Source organism: Plodia interpunctella, chromosome 2 (assembly GCF_027563975.2).
Source record: "Plodia interpunctella isolate USDA-ARS_2022_Savannah chromosome 2, ilPloInte3.2, whole genome shotgun sequence".
In the NCBI taxonomy this organism is placed as follows: Eukaryota; Metazoa; Arthropoda; class Insecta; order Lepidoptera; family Pyralidae; genus Plodia; species Plodia interpunctella.
Window position 1 is genome coordinate 1,615,104 of NC_071295.1, and position 20,672 is coordinate 1,635,775.

Genomic DNA, 20,672 nt, shown 5'->3' on the forward strand with positions numbered 1-20,672 from the left:
CCAAGTATCCTTTTCTAAAGGACAAAAAGATAACAAATATAGCGACAATGGTCCTACAATGGGGAGGAAACGCCTCGGGCTGTGTTGCTATGACGACCGTCAGATAGCGGTCTCCAGACTCCTCGCGACCTTGATAGCAAATTAAAGACTAACACATACTCAGCTCGCTTTTGCAAATACGACTTTTATTCCCTCGAGTCTTTTATACAACAACTAGAAGCCCGTCCCGGCTTCGTTCGAGAAAAACCACGTGTAAAACCATAATAAATCTTTCTCAGAAATCACCGATCATCAGATTTAATTCAAAATAATTGAAGTTCATGATTTGAACCATCAACAGTAACAACGTGAATTCAATGGTATTTTCCGCTGAGCCTTTTTAGTTGACGAAATTTTGAATGGGATTATTCGTTATTTATTTTTACCCTCATTGAACTAACCTAAAGGTAAAATTTTATGAAATCCTTTAACACGGGTTTCATTGTTTTTGTTGCATAGCATTTGTGCCAATTTTCAACACTATAAAGATTTTCGTTATTTTTCATACAAACTTTACTCCCAATTGTTACCCCTTTGGGGGTCGAATTTTGAAAATTCCTTTCTTATCTGATCACTACGTAATAACCTAAAGCTACTACCCAAATTTTGCCAAAGGTTTAGGCTGGGAGTTGATTAGTAAAAAACGTTTGTTCTTTAATATCTGTAGATAGATAGATCTGACACGTGCGTCAGATTTCAAGTCTTCATACCGACTTGAGAATTATCGTCATCTGAATTTTATTATTCGTTCGTTCGTTCGCGTTCGTTCGTCGTTCGTTCGTTGTATTAATAGCGTATAAATACCGGTGAAAACAATAATGTGATAATGACAATGCTTTCAAAGATATTTAAAAAAATCACACACACATTTTTGGACTCGTCCAAACGCTCCATACTAAATGACACGAATAAGCGACTACTATACTATACTAAATGACACGTATAAATTTGATGACCTTGTCAATACTTAGAGTTGTCAATACTGTAATTTATCTATATATATATATATTTTTTCCGCCACATTCACACGGTTGCAGTGGGTGCATGGGTAAACAGAAATTATCTGTGGATCCACTGGTGGGTGAAGCTGGTGGGTGGACTAGTCGTGGCCGGTCACAACTTATATGTTCGCAAAGAAAGCTATATTTGTTTGATAGAAAACTTACGAGGTAAAGGGGCCGTTTATAAATTGGTGCCAAAAAAGTCAAGTCTTTCAATCCTAAAATAAAGATTTCACTTTAAAAGTAAGAGAATATGTCGGACCCTCGTCATAAAGGCATAACGAAAGTAAATATCGCCTCGCCGAGACTTGAGAACTTTAAAAACGTCCCAAAAGATTTCTGAAAGGGCCTTAGAGGTTAATTCATTTAGAAGCTCCGACCTCCCTGATCCATGCGTAAAAAAACCTTTTATCATCTTCTTTACTACTTAGAACAATGTTTCTTCTTCTTCATAGTCGTATTCCTCATTGCTGAGGGTCGTGGTCATTACGAGGAATGAAACACACATAACGACTTTCTTGGCACTATTAATGGAGTGGTTTGCCATTGCCTTCTCCATTCCATCCAGAACAATGTTTGCAGCTAAGAAAATTTTTGGATCTTGTTCTTGCTCCGAGCCAAATCCAATTTTAAATGAGGTCGGGGCATAATGACATGTAATTTATAATGTAATGACATGTATATACTACAATCCGTGCAGTAAATCTTCGAGGAGTTCTATCGTTAACAACCGATTCTGGGTGCACCATCAAGTCATGCGTATTATAACAATGCTAATTGTTATGAAAATTGAAGCGTGGATAATTTCAAATCTGTAGGCCAAGTGGAAGTAGATGGAGTGGAACTTGCAAGATTTGATTACACACAGACATCGGGGCAGGAAATTAAATAAAATTATCTTGATTAATAAAATTCAGTCAAACACTTTTGTATCCTAATTATGTTATTCCAGTCTGATAAGTGATGTTGGCGTATCTTGAAGAGGGATTCGCAGTGACAGTAAGTAGGTATCGTCTGATTTATCAAGAGAATACACTACTTGACTATCTTTTAGATACTCTAAACATAAGTATTAATATACTAGATGTTGCCCGGGGTACGCTCCCGTGGGAATTTTGAGATAAAATATAGCCTATAGCAATCTTGGATAATGTACCTTTCTAATGGTAAAAGAGTTTTTGGAATCAGTTCGGTATTTTTGGCGATTACCCTCCTCAAATATATATACAAACTCACAAACGCTTACCTCTTTATAATAATAATATAGATAAAAACGGAACTTAGCTCGGACATTTTTGTCGATAAAATTTTTTATATTTTAGCTTTTGTTAGCGGCATCGCACATGTGAATATATATTTTTATTAATTATATCTCATTTCGTTCATTCTCTTTCATTATATTATTTTTCCGTTTTTTGTTCTTAGCCGCAAATTTTTCTCCACTTCTCCTTACAACACTTCTTCTTCACTTTTATTTACAAATATATTTCTCCTTACAAATATATTTTTTTTATTAAAAATGGTAAATATGAATTTTAAAAAGGTAAGATAAAGCCTATTTCATAAAAAATAATCAAATATAGGGTGAGAAGCACCGTGAAATTTGACGTTGATTTACGCGGCGCGCCGCTGACGTGTAGACAAAATGCCGTACCTTGCGTTTTTCTGTACACGTTGAAGTTAACGTCAAAATTGACGGTGTAACCCACCCTAAAAATACTTCACTACACTTAAAAGTCCATGAAACGAATAGGCGTTATTTTAATCTAATTGCTAACTCCATACTCCACTGGCATCCACCCTTATTCCTTCAACCCTTCCCATATCCACCTAGAAGGTAAACACCCCAGCCTTATCTACGCCAATCAGGCTCATTTGAATCAAAGAAAACATTTTAATTAAAGCAAAATAGTCTTGTCGTATCCGATAACAACCAAGATTGGTGCTGCAAGATTGGAGCTGCGAAGGAAATGGAAGTCGATAGTTAAGTATTTTTTCCTTTGCTCATGATAACAATACAAAAATTTATTTTATTCTTACCATTCACGCCAAGATGAAAAAGAGAAGAGATTTTATTGCTTGAAGTGTATATATATATATATTTATATATACATATATTTTTTGATCGTAATATTCTGGTACACACGTACAGACAACAGCACATCAAGTTACCCTGCCTCAACCTAGCGGGGAGTTTGCAATGATTTGGATAGGTTGAAGTCCAAATCATTGCAAACCCCGCAATAACCGCGTCAAAGAGGTTGATGCAGGGTTCCCATCTTGTAGCGACGGTGGGGCTTAGTAACCGGGGGGGCTGGTCTGACACAACCAGCCACCCCGGTGAACCAAGAGGCCAAGGCTAACCCAAGGCCTAGAGACTTTGGTGGGTGCTCTGGGCCTGGTGGACGGTCCCCTCGGTAGTATTGCCATTGGCTGGTGATCCGCCACCAGCCTTTGGATGTGGAAACCAGAGGGGACCAGAGGTGGGGTTGCGGGGATTTGTCCTCCGTGACCACAGCGCGGCCGTGGCGCTGAACACGGTGCGGTGGGGCCGCAGGGGAAGGGGAGCGTCGGTATGTCTCTCGACTATCCCCTGTCCTCTGCGGCCGAAGGGTGGCTGCCTCTGTATCGGGTGCAATGTGTGGGTGTCACCTACCTATCACCTCTTGCGCCCGTACAGGGGCAGACTTGTGTGTGTCTAAGAATCAACAAGAAACAGCTGGTCCCTTCAGCTTTCTGACTTGTGCGCGGAGCGGGCTTGATGGTCCGCGCCACGCTCGCGTGGCGTAAGGGGCGGGTGGTTAGCACTTGTGCTTGCTGCTCGCCCAGGTCGGAGCCGAAAGGCCGGCCGTCGCGGTGAAATGCCTAGCGATCCCGTGACGTCCCCCATAACGGCAGCGTGGAAACGCTCCAGGGGTTTAGTGGGTAGGCTGGGCCGACTAGCGGCCCAGGAGTCCCACACTCAGTGCGTAACAAGCATTCCCCTGGGTAAACAAAAAAAAAAGGGTAACTTGATGTGCTGTTGTCTGTACGTGTGTACCAGAATATTACGATCAAAAAATATATGTGTGTGACATAATACAATTTCGTGCAAATTTCAATGCAAACCTGTTGCGTTATTTTATCGCATTTATGTCGCGTATTCAGCTTGTCTCCGCAAGTGGAAATTATCTTAATCATATCATATACGTCGCGTATTCAGCTTGAAGAAATTGCCATGGTCAGGCCTTTGTTACTAACAGCTTGTAGTACAAGCAGGCTTTTAATTTGTTGGTATGCTATTGTATAGCTTATCTACAGTTTGACTGAGACTACACTGAGACATTCTACTATTAACTACTACTTCCAAAGGTACTAATATATGTGAACTCCATTATTTTAGAATTCTCAGACAGGCAATATAGATGTAGCGTGGAGTTGGCAAAGTTCGAGGGATCAGGAGCAAGGTCATTCAAGGTCATATATCTACATCATTACTTATGTACTTTGAACTTCTATATTATTGGTATGTCTTTTAGTGTTAGTACTTTATACACTCACATCTATTGCTAAAAGGTTCGAAGCGAAGAATTGAGGGATTTTGGTATAAATGTACGCTTTTTTCTCTGGTAATTCCATTACATTAAAGATTAATCGAAATTCTTGCAGATGTTATTCAATTACATTAAAGATTAATCGAAATTCTTGCAGATGTTAGGTAATTCTAAATATTTAATGTTATGTAATAATCCTAATCGAAAGTAAGTTTACTTGTTTGTTACCTCTTCACGCTCTATATACTCAACCAATCTTCTTGAAATTTTGCATACATGTAGTTTAAAGTATGGAAAAGAAAATAGGTTAACCTTTCATCTCGGAAAAAAACTGTTCCCGGAAATTCACGCAGGCGAAGCTGCGGTATGGTACCGTGGCGCACATGCTGTCTGCCTTGCGTTTCCTACCACCAGCACGATGAAGGATCTGTATTATGTCACAGATAGTGCTGTATCGGTGGTGTCCAATTGGTCTTCACTAATATGATGATGGAAGAAACCAATGAAGCGGTGATGGTATTATGGTTAAGACACCCGCCTGTGGATCGAAAGGTCTCAGGTTCGTATCCTACTCGTGCCATATGAGTTTGTATACCAATCTGAATCATATAATAGTAGTTTTCATAACCACCACTTGCCTCCGACGAAGGAAAACATCGTGAGGAAACACACAGTCTAGTTCACTATTGTGTATGCGACTACCAGCCATTAGATGGTGGTAAGTAGTCGTAAAAGTCATGTCAGATGGCTTTAGGCGTCTTGAATAAAATCTGAAACCAGTGTTAGCAATAACACACTCGATATTATGATGACTAATATGATTCGCCGAGTCGTCACGCTAAGAAGAATAAGAAGTAGCTACTTTGACTCGGCTTTTAATAAACCGAAGTTGTTTAAAGATTTAATAAGTTAATACTGAAAGAACAACTCTCAAGATCGTGCAATTAAAAGTTAAGATTAGAAATTCGTAATTTCGTGGCTTGATACCGCTCGCTACAAAAGGTAACTAAGTTTATGAGATTTTGTGCTAATGGAATTGACAATATGCAATTTGATTCACAGATTATCTTTTATCTTTAACTAGCCGACCGACCCGGCTTTGAAAATAAATTATACATCTAATACTTACTCAGGAATCACATCTATTGGTGAAAACCGCATGAAAATCCGCGCAGTAGTTTTTGAGTTTATCGCGAACAGACAGACGCGGCAGAGGACGTTTTATAATATGTAAGCATTGATTCAAAATTTACACCAGATATTTGTTTACCTTTCAGTCTGTTAGATTGCAGTAAAGCGAAAAGAATTCGATTTTTTTATTTTCAAATTTAAAATTATTTTTTCAACTTGTATGATTTGAGGGTTACTGGTATCAAACGCTAAACCTCCTAAAGGTTACTTGGGTACATCGAAACAAGCAACTTTTATTCTACGACTTTTCGTGATTCATAGCTTTTTTTTCTTAACTCTATATATTAGCCAAGCAACACGAGACAGTACAGTAGCGTTATGCAGCGGAATCGACCATAGAGTTAACGTTTTATAGAAACGATATTAAAACTAAAAAAAATAGGAAAATTTGTGTATTTATTACGTTTGGACAAAAGATGTTAGATGATGATGTTATGTACCTTATGCGCCTTTGGAAGGTTATGCGTTAGATACCAGTAACCCTATATAATAACTGCGTGTGGTTGCGCCCTACAATAAGACAACTACTTACATATCCTACCGTGGATTTCATACGAGGTGACTAAAGATATATAGGCTTGGCATTGGCAGCGGCAGCCGATAGGTAACAGTAGCATTCCTGAAGAGGTTCGACGCCAGGAAGACAGATTGTAAAATCACAGCCGAATCTTAAAAATTGTAAGGTTTTTTTTTTTACACCATCACAGCCCCGAATGCAACCGATAACACGTAAAAATGAAAGAGATATTAATAACAAATTATTGTTTGACGATTGAGAAAGTATGTACCATAGATAAAAGAAGTACGTAATTTATTTTACATTTTTAAAAGTGTTTGTAATGTAGAAGTAAAAAAAAAAATTAATAACTAGCTTTTACCCGCGACTTCGCGCGCTTGAGTTATTCAGCGAAAGCGGAACACAAACTTTCACCCCCCCCCCATAATAGTCGATTAGGGGCTGATTTAAAAAAAAATTACTCTCGTTTGAACGGGAGCCTTCAATTATATGTACACCAAATTTTATCAAAATCGGTCCAGCGGTTTAGCCGTGAAAGCGGAACAGACAGATAGACAGACTTTCGCATTTATAATTTTAGTATGGATTACTTAGCTAGAACAATAGTAAAGAAGATTAATACCTATTCTTATACCAAAATCCATAATATTTATATCCATTAAACGAGAAGGGATGAATGTAGGCACGTGATGGGATATTATTATTACAACACTAATAAAAGCACTCGTTTGGAAAATGTGCCGACGCAGAAATTGGGTCATTCAGGAATCGGTGGGGAAACTAAGAAGCCAAGGAGTTACATTGCTATAAATTTAATGAAAATCTTTGCTTTGCCTTTTGGATCGATTCTCGGAGAAAAAGATAGAAGTACTTCGTGCATTTTTCCTAGGTTTTATTCTACTCATGTGATTTTGAACACTTTTAACAAAAGTTCACTGATTCTTACCTTAAAAGAAAGAAAGAAAGCATTTATTTGCCAAAAACATGAGTACAAATATACAAATTGATGTCAAAATGAATTAAACCGAATTTTTACCGAATATAGGTATGCAAATATAAATAAATACAGAGGAGCATGCTATCCACTACAAATACAAAACAAAAAAAAGAATTATAATGTATACTAGCACTAAATTCTATCCGAGTCTATCATTAAAGAAATCATTTAAAGTATAATAACATTTATCAGTTAATAAAGACTTGAGGTGCTTTTTCAATAAATTTAAATTTAAGCTTTTATATTTATTTGGAATTTTGTTGTAAATTTTCGGTGCCATACATACTATGCTATTACCGAGTAAAGCAGTTTTTGATGGGTGCATGCATAATCGATAGATATCTCGATGATTCCTCAATACAACATCAGCTAGACGAGGGAATAAATGAGCATTGGTTTTCACAAATGTTGCTACCTCAAGTATGTAAAGTGACGGAAGTGTAAAAATTTTGTGTTCTATAAAAAACGGCTGACAACTATCAGTGCTTTGGAGTCTAAACATTGCGCGAATATAGCGTTTTTGCATTTTAAAAGCTATATCCTTATCCGTCGAATGTACCTAATGTAGATAGATCTGTTCCGCATTTTCGTCCGCGATATCTAGGTATATCCTTTTTACGGTCAAAAGATATAGTTCTTTTACAAATTTCTACAATATCATCTAAGCAGTGAAAGCGTGACTTAATATGAAATAACCTAATATTAATATGAATTTATTGTGTTGCGTCGTATAATGCAAAAATAAATACATTATATTGTGCGAAAGGAAAATAAATACTTCTTCTTCATAGTCGTATTCCTCATGGCTGAGGGTCGTGGTCATTACGTGGAATTAAACACAGACAACAACTTTTTTGCCATTATTAATGGATTTGCCATTGCCTACTCCATTTCACACACAAGTTAATAATCGACCAGTGTGCTGGTTTCCTCACGATGTTTTTCCTTTACCGGAAACAAGTGGTGGACGATGAAAACTATTATAAGTACATGAGTCAGATTGGTATACAAACTCATGTTGGCACGAGTAGGATTTTTTTTTTCACCAGCATCGAGGCAGGAGAAAACCCATATTTGGGCGACTGAAAATGGAGGGTGCTCAGACAGTGCCGGACTCCTACCGGCTAAAAACCCCTTCCTCTTACTGGTCTTCCGTCACCTCTGACATGGTGGTTAGAGCCTTTATTAAATAATAAATAAATAATAATAATAATAAATATATTAGGACAAATCACACAGATTGAGCTAGCCCCAAAGTAAGTTCGAGACTTGTGTTACGGGATACTAACTCAACGATACTATATTTTATAACAAATACATATATAGATAAACATCCAAGACCCGGGCCAATCAGAAAAAGATCATTTTCCATCATGACCCGACCGGGGATCGAACCCGGGACCTCTCGGTTCAGAGGGAAGCACTTTACCACTTCGCCACCGAGGTCGTATTATTTACACGAGTAGGAGACGAACCTGGGACCTTTCGATCCACAGGCGGGCGTCTTAACCATTACATCGCCACCGCTTCTAAATAAATACTTAGGTATAAGTTAATGAGAAACGATCCGAAAATTCTCGCAATAATGACGAAGGACACTCAGGATCTCGGCCAATTTCGTAAATCTCCGTAAATTTTCGGTAATTGGGTGCCGGTCGGAATCCAGCCCGCGTCAAAAAGACATTGATCAATCCAGTTTTCTACTGGATTGAATCTGGTATCTATTTAGAAAATAATAAGACACCGCAAACCATGTCTGTATGTCTTTCTTGACAACGCTTGACCCGAGACCACGGATGTAGCGTTCCGGCACGATGACCAGTTTTAGCCATGAAAAATTACATTATTATATACAATTTAATTAAATTTTCTTTAGCCGCGTTCATTTCCTACGGGAACATTTATTTTTCTGGGATGAACAGTTTTGAAGATCTAAGTACCTATATACATAGAAGCAGACAGCGGCGACAATCGACTTTGTTTTACACTATATGGTGAAATTCATTGGGAACAATGAACGAAAGTCTATTAATTTAGCTTAAACATACAAGCATTGCAAAGGAATTGTGTAAATTCATTTAAATTGTAAGAGAGAGCAGAAGACTCATTCGAGAGTTATGAAAATAACGAGACGATTTTAATATCGATAAACAAAGTTAAGGCATCGATAAAAATCTGAGGACACTCCACCGAAATGGGGCGGGTGAAGAATTTAATTTAGCAGCTTTATTACGTCGATAAAGGAAGGGTTTGCAGCAAGAAGTTGATAAAATGTACGGAGTACACAATCTTAATATTCTTTATTTCGTGTATAACTTATCGCGCGTTACTTCCATAGATTTTTATCTATTCGGCGAATAAAAATATTTTTAGGTTTTAAAATAATTTATGAATAATAATTTTTAATGAATTTCTATGGTTTTATTGACGAAAAATGTTGAAGATTTTCTTTGCAATTACCATAATAAATTCAATAATAAAAAATCACCTTAACACATTTGGTTTAAATAATTATTTGCAAATATAATCGACAGCTGTGGTTCATTTTTTCCCTTTTGTTGAATTATGCGTTCACCATCAAAAATTAAAGAAAATTCGAGTTTTCATGTAAATTGTCTATTATATTAACACTATTATTTTCTAAGTTAATGGATGAATTTATTAATTTGTCATCCAATATATGAAATAATGATTTATACAGGAGATTTGGTACTGTGTGATCCCGTTTTATTTCTAAGCTTCTTGGTGGGCAATCTTTATTTGTTCTACTTAACAAATTCCTTCTAAATAGACCTGCTCAGACCGTTCGCTTTGGTAAATTTAAGCGGTTGTTTAGTTTTAAAGTTCAATTTTTTAGTTTAAATTACTAAACAACGTATGAGAATACGAACGTGGTGATCAACAGCTCAGCAATCATTCTCCAAAATCTTGAACTAGTGCTCCATAAGATGCTTCCTTTATGGATCATCAGAACTCCATAGCAATTTACTTTCGTCTTCCAGGTTTCTTACTCAGCTTCGGGGGCCGCGCGCTAAAATACAGAAGTCTGGTGAAGCTCCTGTATGCCGTTTTGCGGAGGCGGAAATCTATCCATACATTTGATTCGTTCATAGTTTTACGACCGGCCAGTCTTGTATCTCCCTGGAATACTTCGTGGTATATCTACTACTATAACTGAATATGGAGTGGTCCTATTTTAGGGCGGAACTGCATACCACTTTTTATCCTCTTGATTTTAAATTTTTTGAGATCCTGAATGTTTTAGATTGTTAAAAGTTAAACGTAAATAAACTAAATTACATATAAAACGGCTTATCAAACGGCTTTTCTTCATACATATAGCTTTTTAACTTTTCCATTATTAAGAGAAATGTCGTAAAACGAGGTAACTAACTTTAATTTTTACAGATCAACGTTTGTGTTGTTCTTACTTCGCCAAGTTTTAACGCGTCTTCCTCGTCTGCTAATGTCTTTGTTTGTTTTTTATTACCGAAGTGGAAGATTATAGTAACTGCCAATAAACATTACGCACTCCTATACACTTGAAGAACTATGTTCGTCCCGGCTTCGCTCGGGTTCCATAATCCTAACTAATATTTGAAATGCAAAAGTAAATTTGGTTGTTACCTCTTCACGCTCTATCTACTCAACCAATCTTCTTGAAATTTTGCATACATGTAGTCTGAAGTACGGAAAAGGATATAGGGTAACTTTCATCCCGGAGAAATAACTGTGGAACTGAGGAAAATTTACGCGGGCGAAGCAGCGGGCAATAGCTAGTAAATTATACATTTAAGCCATCCTCTTGAATCTTTTCTATATCTATTAAAAGAGCAACCGCATCAAAATCCTTTGAGTGATTTTATCTAGTGATCTAAACATATATGTTTATTATGTTATTATTAAGGACAGGCAGGCATAGACGGCGGGATGCGTTTGTTTTATACTATGTAGTGACATAACGTATATTTCAACGTTATCATAAATCTGCATACATAACTAACACCCACTTTATCACGGCTAACCGATTATATCTCGAATTGATTTGCAAACCCAAATAAACCCATTCATTCACTCGGTTTGGTTTATTACATAAAAACTTCGGTTGGTAAAAAACCGCACGATAATTCGTGCAGTAGTTTTTTGAGCTTCTTGCGGAATAAATAAATATATTAGGACAAATCACACAGATTGAACTAGCCCCAAAGTAAGTTCGAGACTTGTGTTATGGGATACTAACACAACGATACTATATTTTATAACAAATACATATATGGATAAACATCCAAGACCCGGGCTAATCAGAAAAAGATCATTTTCCATCATGACCCGTCCGGGGTTCGAACCAGAACATCAGGACCTCTTGGTTCAGAGGCAAGCACTTTTACCACCTCGCCACCAAGGTCGTCAAGAAGACAGACAGACAGACGCGCCAGAGGACTTTGTATTATAATATATAATTAAGTGTGAATTCAAAGGTTATTACGTACACTTAAAAATAAATTATATTAAGTGGCATAAACGTATTTTGAATATTTCCGTGGCAAAAGGTTGAAGCTAAACGAAAATGGGCTAAAGCCAGCTAAAAACAATAAAATAGACACGTATTATTCAAAAAATATATATGAAGAAACGAGCGACAGTTAATACGCACTATATTGTTATGACAAAAATACGGTTTAATAGTATTCGAGTTGACATTCTCATCAGGAACCAGTTTATAGAGTCATAAAAAATGTATTCGTGGCGGAATAAATGTGAGTAAACGGCGAGTACTGAGCAAAAAATAAAAATTGAAACAAAATAGTAACGCTGCTCACACGAAATCGGCAACATAGTTTTGACCACAAAATTTGACATATTCGCCCCTATATTGCTGTTAATAAAGTTGAATCTGAATGTAAATAAAATGGTGTCATCGCTTGCATGCCGCCAAACCTCATGAATAGAGATTGCATTGTCAAAACCGCAGAAAATTGGACTTTCAGCTGACATGGAAATTATTGTTTTACAGATTCGCGTATACAATTATGAAGGCTTTTCCCGCGGGAAGGCCGCTGAATGAAAATCTAGACAATAAGTGAACGAATGAAAAGATCTTTTTCATTCACTCGCCGCATGCGGAAAAGAAAACGAAATGTTTTTCTTTTTTTCTTGTTCGTATAAATACAAAAGCGAAACGTCTTCAAAAACAAAAGCAGGGGAAAACGTGATACAAGTTGTAATACAATAACCTTTTCAACAAAAAATCGTGTAATAGGATCTTGTATAAAATAATTCTCGTGCCTTGGAAGACTTGTACAGTCAACAGGATAACATGCTATCCAAAATCATTGATAATTCGCCACTATTGTCATTGTATAGAGTTATATACATATACATACATATAGGAACAAATCACAGAGATTGAGTTAGCCCTAAAGTAAGTTCGAAACTTCTGTTATGGGACACTAACTCAACGATGCTATATTCTATTATATATACATATATAGATAAATGTTGAAGACCCAGGTCAATCGGAAAAAGATCATTTTCCATGTTGCCCAGACCGTGCATTGAACCCGGGACCTCCAGTGTGGCAGGCCGGCATGATGGCCACGGATGTCGTCAAGTTGCCGGTTAACTTGAGATGCTGTTGTGTGTCCACCGTTGTTTTCCATTACCATCTGGTGGTCATAAAATAAACGATTGTTAGTTATAGCCGTGAGTAGATAAAAGCAAACAAAAATATAGCGAATAATAATTTATCAAAATATAGGTACCTAGTTCGAAAATAGCAGCATATTATACTAAAAATTCTTTATCTGTAATTAGGAATACAGAACGGACTTAAGAAAATAAAACAATAAAATAATTTTACGTATTTTCCAAAATTTGACCTAATGAACTGCGTCAGTTACATAAAGTCAAAATATAAAATATCAAACAAAAATTTCACACAATTTTTTAACGCCGAAGATATCAATCATTGCATTCAGGATTAGAAAAAAATATTATCTGTGAATAAAAATAAGCTTCGATTGAATTCGCGTTCGCGGCTCAATGATTCGCGATAAAACATAAATTTATTATCTGTTTTGTTGGCAATGAATTTACCTTTATATACGGTGATGTTTGAATGATATTGAATGGTAAAAATGTGTCTTTTTGAAATGACTTATGGAGATAGGTGAAAATGGAAGTCTTGTTCTGTCTACTCACCTGTTTATTTGTTTGCAAGATTTAATTATACTATATGATTATACAATAGTGACCTATTGTTAGACTGATGCAAATTCCAAACAATAAATTATCATAAATTCATGGTCAAAACGAAAACAAAACACGTGAAAACAGAAGATTTTATTAAACGTAAATATTTTGATATATATAAGTATTGTTTTTGGATTTGCTCATAAAAATGTCATCCTATTTTCAGTGCTGCTGGGACACACTTTCTCAAATTTCTCAATGAAGATATTTTCCTTTCGAAATTTACCATTAATTAATTGAATGAAACGAAGAAAATTACTAATGAATGGAATTAAAGCATACACGTGTTTAAAGATCTGCAAAATTTTTACTTAATTGATCAAATATAATTTGAGTTATCAGCAACAAAAAAGGCGAAATATGGACAAAACCCAAACGATAAAAAAAAATATCCGTGCAGTAAACCATTCAGTTCACTCTTTATGAGACGATCTTGGATGCAGCACCCGTTGTGTCATGGTTATACTAAAGCTATATTAATCCCATGGAATTAGTAGGTACTGTTGCACGAAGTACTTACTAAATCCATGTTTAATCCCTGTTATGATATTACTGAAGCGACATCTTTACCTATTATGATGTAACACTACACTATTAAAAAGATAAACATATTGTCACGTCACTTTCCAGCACTTGAGTGACACGCTTTTCACGCGCACATCACGACATAATCTTAAGGGGTGGTCGTGATTTATTACATAGCCTTATTTAACACAAGCGTTTGGAAGAATTACGATTTTAACCCATTAACCAAACAGAGGGGTGTTTTAAGTTTGACATATCTGTGGTGACGTCGCTCAATGGATGTTTCGATTTGGATATAAGTACTTTTTTTTTTGTTTTGAAAGGTGAATGGTGAGTAACCAAGAATTACTGAATTACTTTTAGATCACTCTAACGCTGGGAAGCAGCTCAAAAACATGCAAGATGGGACTCACACTGAGTCCTATTGCTACGTTGCGTCGACGCAGTGCGTTTCGGCTTCGTTGTTTTCATAGGTTTTGACACTAATCTGCGTCAACTTACGTCGCATCTCCATACAATATCTGCATTATCCGACGATGGACGTCAAAACAATGGCGACGTGCAAGTTGCCATTTCATTTCTCACTATAGAGTCGATTCAAAGTGGACGCAGCGAACCAATCACATTTCGGTGTGGTTGTCGTTACGTCACAATGGTGCACTGTGATTGGATAGCTGCGTCTCACTGCGAATCGACTCAATGGTGAGATGTAAAAAGCAAACGCAACAACGCGCCGCGCTCAACTAACTAATAGAGCACTTTATAAAAAGCTTGTAATAATCTAAATAAAAAATATATGATGATATATAAAATATAATAATAATTACAAGTCGATTACAATTTTCAACTGAACGTGTGTGCGGTTTTGGTTAGTGCGCAAATTGGTAACGTTTGATTTGATAGATTAATTTGTAAACCGCAAATTATTAGTTAAATTGAATTCAAATTGTAATCGATTTTGTTGTAGTGCCTCATTTCTATGTTGTGTAAGTAATAACTTAGTAGGAAGATGATAAGCTAGATTAATCATACATATAGCACATTAAAATACAACACTTGTAAATATTAAAAATGCAAAAACATTGATGCCTAAGTATGTTTTAGTCAATCATGTAAAATCAACATGACGGAATTCGATGAAATTTATTTTTGCGTTTAGTTGCTCATCGGGGCACAGCACGTATGACACGTCCCACATAGTTAGTTTCATACAAACGTCACTAATATTAATAATAATAAATATATACGAATAAATCACATAGATTGAGCTAGCCCCAAAGTAAGTTCGAGAATTTGCGTTATGGGATACTAATTCAACGATACAATATTCTGTATCAGATAAACATCCAAGATCTAGATTAATTTGAAACGATCATTTTCCATCTTGACCTGACCGGGGATCGAACCTGGGACCTCCAGTGTATTACGTAATACGCGTTCGATCTCACCATTAAATACGCTCTCATTGAGGTTCGAGTAAATTACCTGTATTGTATGCTTATCCATCTACAAAATTTCATCGGAATCAGTTTGCGGATATAGCTTTGCATAAAATATAATCGTAATTGATTTTGTACTTAGATAATCGTATCAAAATAACAGATATTTGTTACAATTTTTTCTTTCGAAATTCTGTATTACGACCTCATATATTTAGTTAGCAAATTGATTAAACAATCCACCTGCTTTAAGAGATTACATCTTGATAGATATCTTATTTGCCGGTCCCAGGTGCATCCTATAAAGGCCTTCAGAGACAATATTTTACGTGACACCCAGCTCAGAGGCATCCAATTAAAAGCGCTCTAATTACCAGGCATTTACGTTTATATCAGCTTACTCAGTACTGTATTAATTTTTCAGCGACTTGAAGTATAGGGGTGGCTATTTCTTTGATAAAACCTTATGATTTTTTGAGTTTTTTTTCCATTGAATGTTGATTGGCGATGATGCTTTTGATTTAAAATTGATAAGACTAAAATACTTGTTTTTAAATTCTGTCTAGAATGTTGACTGATCAAAATATGCATTGTTTATTCTCATTTCGAATAAACCTAAAATATTAAAATATATATATGTGGAGCTTGTATAATAATAATGTATTGTAACGTCACGGATTTTGCAGTCAAAAACAATTTCTAATATTTAATGAGACCGAAAGAAAATTAAATCTGGTAATTGATTAAACTGATCAATTAAATTGACATTTAATTATCGTGTTTGATTATTTAAATACTTTCATACATTTTATTTTTCACCCAGTCGAACAGCCAATTCTCACAATAACATCTTCTAACCTTTTATTTCATTACGAGATCTTCAAACAAAAGTGGATGACAAACAAATGAACGGTCAAAAGAAAAGGGGAAGGGATTGGAGAGCTCTTCAGATCAAAGGTGGGAGCGAGATAAAGGATCTGGGATCTAGCTCGTTAAGAATTAACTGATGTTGATGATACCTATTTATATACCACTCGAACTCATTTAAAGTGAAGCAAATTATTCTATCCTAATACTAACTGATATTATAAATGCGAAAATTAATTTTTAGTTTGTTGCTGTTGTGTTTGTTACCTCCGCACTAGCTTATTGAATCTTCAAAATTTAATTTATGTTTCAGTGTTTGCAATAATAGACTCGATATTTTTTCGTATATTGAGCTAACTTTGAAACAAGATTTGAAGGCTGCAACAGGAATGTTTATGGAAAATCTTCGTACGCGAAATGTGCAAATTTTAAACTAGATATTTCTAAAAGGGCTCACCAAATCCACCACAGTCGATTGGCCTAAGGGACAAATTTGCGACCTACCCCAATCATGAGGTTCCTGTTCACAGTGATTCATTGCACATTCAGGGTACCCCAATAAATAAAACCCACCACTTAAATATTCCCTTCTGTAGTGTTTTTGGGAATACCGACAAATCTACTGAATACGCTATTCGGAAAGCGGCAATAATTTCTCCATTACTCTCTTTTGAATATTGTTTCTTTTAATTTATTAACATTCGAAAAACGGCCAATCTCACTCCTTCTCTCCAACGTATTTCCAATTTAAAATGAAAAATAAAATGAAATTTACTTTTAGAGGTTATAGTGATAATTAACAGCCATATGATAAATTTAACTCGGAAGTTTATACCTATGTACCTCTATGAAAATCTTTGTTCTTTATTGCTTTTATTTTAAATCTTTCATCTTCGCGTGTTGAGAACACGTACACGTGTACAAAAATTAGTTCAGGGCATTATGTTCAGCAAGACACTAAGCCTTCACTGCACGCACATTCCAGTTTTATTTGTGTTATTACATTATATTCTCAGCTTTATTCAGAGCTATGACTCCGCAAAGCCGGAATCAGCAATAAAAATTGACCTCATTTTTTTTAAGATTCGGCTGGACGTCAACCTTTCTGGAAATGCTGTCGTTGCCTATTAACGAGATCAATGGAAGTATGTGTGGTATTATTCTAGTGCCGAACCACACAGTTTTTCGTTTATATAAATTCCCATCAAAATTATTCGAAAACTCACAATCGAGTAATAAGCCGCCAAGATTCGATCTCTCGATACCTACTTTCTTACTTTTGCAACAGTCGTTCTAAAAGTTTGAAGCGGGCGTTTGTAGAGTGCCTGTGACACAATCACGCGAGAACCGAGTAAACATTTGAATTTATGTCGCTTTCGTTCGAGTTTCCATTTGCTTAAGTATTATTTTCATTTAACAGAGAGTTTTAGAAACGTCGAGTGGCAAACGTGTACTTGTGCCTTGATTTCGGCTTCATAAAATCTTTCTAGTGTGAGGCATGATTAATATTGTTTAGGCTGGAAATAACCAGCCAGTTCCTACAGTAATAAATAAAATAAATGAATTTATGATATCTGATTAAATGGCCGCCAATAAAAACGTTAAAAGATTCCCCCTTTTTTATAATGTTTTATTGATTTTTAGATTCATATTATAGTTTAATTTCAAAATTGTAAGTTAAATAATAAGTTGATTCGAAATGAAATATCCAAAACATTACTCAAAGCTAATCTTCCCTTCGATCCTGGAGATAATAAAAATAATTGAAAAACAATAGAATCGCAATCCGATCGGGCCACACGGGAACTAAAAGGCTACGATTTTTTTTTTATAGGCGAGAGCTTTAGCCCGCGGCTTCGCTCACGTAAATTTCCCATGGTAACAGTTATTTTTTCGGGATGTAAGATGTAGAATAACCCTATGTCCTTCTCCATACTTCAAAAAACATGAGTGCAAAATTTGCAAGAAGATTAATTTAATAGACAGAGCGTTAAAAGGTAACAAACAAACTTACTTTCACATGTTATATATTTTATAATATTAGTTAGAATATCCCGCCAATCCGCAATTGGGCCGCGTGGTGGGTCATGGCCCATAATACCCATTCATAAGGAAGTATACACCATAGCAGTGTGGGCCGTAGGGAGGTTTAAATGGCTGATGATGATGATAGTGGATAAAATTATTCTTTTACTTATCAATTAAAACAATATTAAATTAGTCGCACGTTTATCACCCCTCCCATTTAGGCAATAACCATTTTGGGGGATTTTTAAGCAATTGAACCGAGCCTATCGATGGTGCCAAACGATTTATATGGTTGAAGGAGATCCTATTCTATTATGTCGACCTCCCTCGGAAACTGCTAATGTCTGTTTTTTATTGTTCTTCGGAAATTAAACTTGAACCCTTGTGTTTCACAGAATTTTATAGAATTTAAGACTTAAAAGCCATAGATTTAGTTTACTCGTATGAATTAAGAGCGAAGCGGCAATGGTCCAGTTATTAATACCCGCCTGAGGTACCAGGTTTAAATTCTATTTGTACCACTTCTAACTGATCTAATCTATCATAACAAAGTTAGTTCATTTTTTGCTACGTACAATATTTTCGTTGTCAGAAGTGGGATGGTAGGAAATTGGCGAATTCCGTTCACGTAATTGAAACCTAGGATTGTTCGTACCTCTTAAGGGATTACCTTTTGGCATCGAGACGTATAAAGGACCGGATTGCTCTTTAAGTTCTTATACTTATCCGTATGTATTGTACGTAAATCTCTTCTATTATGTCGTGCGTTAGATTTTGCATTAATTTTTGTTTTACTTAACCGATTGTTACTGGCAGGCTTATTTTTAATCTAATATGAAAGGAGTTCCGTATTTAAAGTTCATTCTGTTTGGACTTTGAGTTAACTCCCAAGAACAATAAAAAAAATCATTTGGTGTAGTTAGCATTTGGTAGAATTTGATATAGTTTACTCTCAAGCCTAGTTGGTGTGCAACTAGATAATCATTCGTGTAGCAAGTCCCTTAGTGGCACACAGCACTTCTCACTTGTGATAACTTAGTTTGTGTCTAACCCGGTGTCCTAAGTGAAGGACAAACGCGGCAAACTTGCGCGAGGGAACTGGTAATTTCGTTTCTCATATATTTTCATGTAAGTTAATTGTGTTTCACATCGATATATATATATATATATATATATATATATATATATATATATATATATATATATATATATATATATATATATATATATATATATATATATATATATATATTATAATCAGCACTCGGATCACAATCATAACCTGTTTTGATATACCTTTTGACTATGTACATTATGTACTTATATATATTATTAGAAAAAAAACATTGTAAGAAACAATAATGGTAAGCCGATCTGGCATGATAGGGACCAACACTGTTCAAATGAGTTTCTTTCGGCATTTCTTCTCAGCAGTGGTCGTTCCGAAATGCCAGTAGTTTGTAGCTTGTGAGAAATAACTATAAATATAAAAAATGACGAGAAAAAGTGCCTGTGAAGGTCTAATTTCTGAATAAATGATTTGAATTTGAATTTGAAATGATTTCAATTTGAATTCGACGTGTTTACATCAAATGAGTCATATTTTCTTCTGGTCTATATATCATCCACATAGTTGTATTATATCTATAAGACCAACATTTCGTAATTGAAATCTTTAAAAAAAAGGTTCAATCTGCGCATTGAAAATTGAGTAATATTTTTACGTCAATACACTTATTGACGTCCAAGATTTAGGTGCTATTAATTATTTAACTTTGGATGACGTACAAAACAATATAGATATGTCCTACACATCCTCTACACCTCATCATCACATCATGTAATTTAAGAGCGAGGCTCTTGTCGGTGGAGTTCCTTCCATTGTTCTCTCTCCAAAGCCAACTCCTTCACTTCTTGATACGACACGACACTCAATTTTTCTTTAATTTGTTTGGTTTAACTGTCTCTTGGACTTCCTGGGCCCCTTCTTCCTTCCACCTTTCCTTCTATAATAATTCTGAAGAAGGCATCGTGTCGTATCAACATTTTCCCTTCTTTATTTTCAATATGTTTCACATCCTATGTTAAATAAATAAATTAGCGTATTAATGGCACGTTGCCTCGGTGCTGCGCGTTTGAGGAGGTTTTGTATTTGTAATTTTTATGTTATTTCATATTTGATATAATGTATAATTGTTTTTGATATTAATAAAAATAGTTTAATAGCAATATTTAAAAAAAAGCAAAGGTAATTTTTAATTTCAATTTGTTGTGTTGTGTATT